Genomic DNA, 2,248 nt, shown 5'->3' with positions numbered 1-2,248 from the left:
AGGTGATCAACCATGGTCAAGTATAAATATCTCTTCTATCTTTCAACTATTAAAATAGTATTAGAAGCCCAAGGGTGGTGGTGAGGTAAACTATTTTATTTAAGATTTATGTTAATTACTGCCAATGTCTCGTTTTAGCCTTTACGAGTTAGATTTGAATATGTCAATATATAAAGTTTCTTGAAAAAAAATGAAGACACGTGGTTGTAGACAATGGCCAAGTATTTTTATTTTTTTTTTAATAAAAAAGGTGTCTTAATTTGAAGGGCTGCCTAGCTAACATCGAACCATGCGTCAAAATATTGTTTCCCAAAGTTTCCACTTCAGACAATGAGTGCTCGGGTTAGATAAATGGGATGTAAACTGTGAAGGCTTCCCTTCACTCACTTCCTTCTTCTGCTGCTCTCTCACGTCTCGTCTCACCCACAGAATCAAAAGCAAATCAAAAATCAAAGCAGAGGAAGGGTATGGAAGAGGTGGCTATTTCCCCGAATCTCGTCTCTTTCACCCACGATATCCCATCCGCTCTTCAACAGAAGCTCCAGATGCTGATCCAGGCCCAGCCCCTTTGGTGGGCCTACACCATCTTCTGGCACACCTCCTCCGACGACAATGGCGCCCTCTTCCTGGCCTGGCGCGACGGCCACTTCCACGACCGCAAGAAGGCAAAAACGCCGCCGCCTCCGACCCGATGGACGTCGAGTGGTTCTACATGATGTCCTTGAACCGCTCCTTCGCCGCCGGGGAGGGCGTCCCCGGCAGGCCTTCAGCTCCGGCGCCGTCGTCTGGCTCGCCGGCGCCCACGAGCTCGACTTCTACGACTGCGACAGCCAAAGAGGCCAAAATGCACGGTATCCACACTCTCGTCTGCATCCCCACTCCTTACGGCGTCCTCGAGCTCGGCTCTCCCGACATTATCACCGAGAACTGGACTCTCGTCCACCACGTCAAATCCCTCTTCGGATTCGCCCCGGAGGAGCCCAATTTTCCCGCCACCCCCCGTCCCCTTCCTCGACCACGACTTCAATTTCGACGACATCGGCTTCGTAACGAGGCCCCGGAGGAAGAATTGGAATTGGAAGCTGAAGCAGAGACAGCAGCAGTCCCATTTCCGCCTAAAAAGCCAAAGAAAAAAGCAGCGGCAAAGAAATCGAAAAACCCGCCCGCCGTACGCGGAGTCGGAGCTGTCGGATTATTCCGGCAGCCCAGGCCCGGTGGCCCGGGCCAAAAAAAACCGGGTCGAAGAAACGTGGGCGAAAGCCGAATCTGAGCCGGGACAACGCGATGAAACCACGTGGAGGCGGAGAGGCAGAGGAGGGAGAAGCTGAACAACCGGTTCTACGCGCTCCGTTCTGTGGTCCCCACGTGTCAAGAATGGACAAGGCGTCGCTGCTATCCGACGCCGTTTCGTACATAAACGCGCTCAAGGCCAAAGTGGAGGACATGGAGTCGCAGCTGAGGGAGGCCAAGAAGAGCAGTCAAGAGACGGGCGAGGCAATGGACAACCAGAGTGCCACCACCTCCGTCGACCAGGCCAAGCCCAACTCCGGCGGCGGCGACGGCGGCGGTGCGGCGGTTCGGTTCGAGGTAGACGTGAAGATCCTCGGCGGCGACGCCATGGTGCGAGTGCAGTCGGAGAAACGTGAACTACCCGTCGGCGAGATTGATGGGCGTGTTACGAGATTTGGAGTTCACATCCACCATGCCAACATTACCAATGTGAATGATTTTATGCTTCAAGAATGTTCTCGTCAAACTGCCCGAGGGATTGCCCACGGAGGAAGCTTTGAAGACCGCTGTTTTATCGAGATTAGAGTAGCCCAAAACAAATTAAAAAAAAAGTTTCTCCATTCTCCGTTTTTCCATTCTTCCTTTTCCTTTTTGATATGACGTATCAATAAATTGCACTAAAATAAACTTCCTTTTCCATTTTGGTATATATATTTGAGACCACCTTTAATTTCCATATCCCACGTTCCATTTCCTCCATCTTTAAAATGGGCGTTTTGGTCTCCAAGAGGCCATACTGTTTTATTATCGTTTCTTTTTGGAGTACAACACTGAACTTTCAACTTGCATTTTTCTTTTCTGTTTGTCAAAAGCACTGTGGCATTGCTGCTAATCATCACTAGTCAAGTATTATTGTCATTTAACTACTTGAATTTCTCTTTTTCGTTGACTGTACATAGTTGTCAAAATTTTCAATAGTGATTTTTGTCAAAATTTTCAATAGTGATTTGGACAAGGC

At 49.2% G+C, this 2,248-nt stretch overlaps 1 pseudogene; it reads left to right on the top strand.

Moving 5' to 3' along the window:
• The first annotated feature begins 256 nt into the window (after nt 1-256).
• Nucleotides 257-1,819, top strand: LOC148210383 (transcription factor bHLH14-like; annotated as a pseudogene).
• The last annotated feature ends 429 nt before the right edge of the window (nt 1,820-2,248 follow it).

The sequence above is a fragment of the Momordica charantia genome (genome assembly GCF_013281855.1).
Source record: "Momordica charantia cultivar OHB3-1 chromosome 7 unlocalized genomic scaffold, Mcharantia_2.0 BLBB01000007.1, whole genome shotgun sequence".
Classification (NCBI taxonomy): Eukaryota; Viridiplantae; Streptophyta; class Magnoliopsida; order Cucurbitales; family Cucurbitaceae; genus Momordica; species Momordica charantia.
Note: the sequence above shows the minus strand (reverse complement) of the source record. Positions and strands in the feature narration are given on the sequence as shown.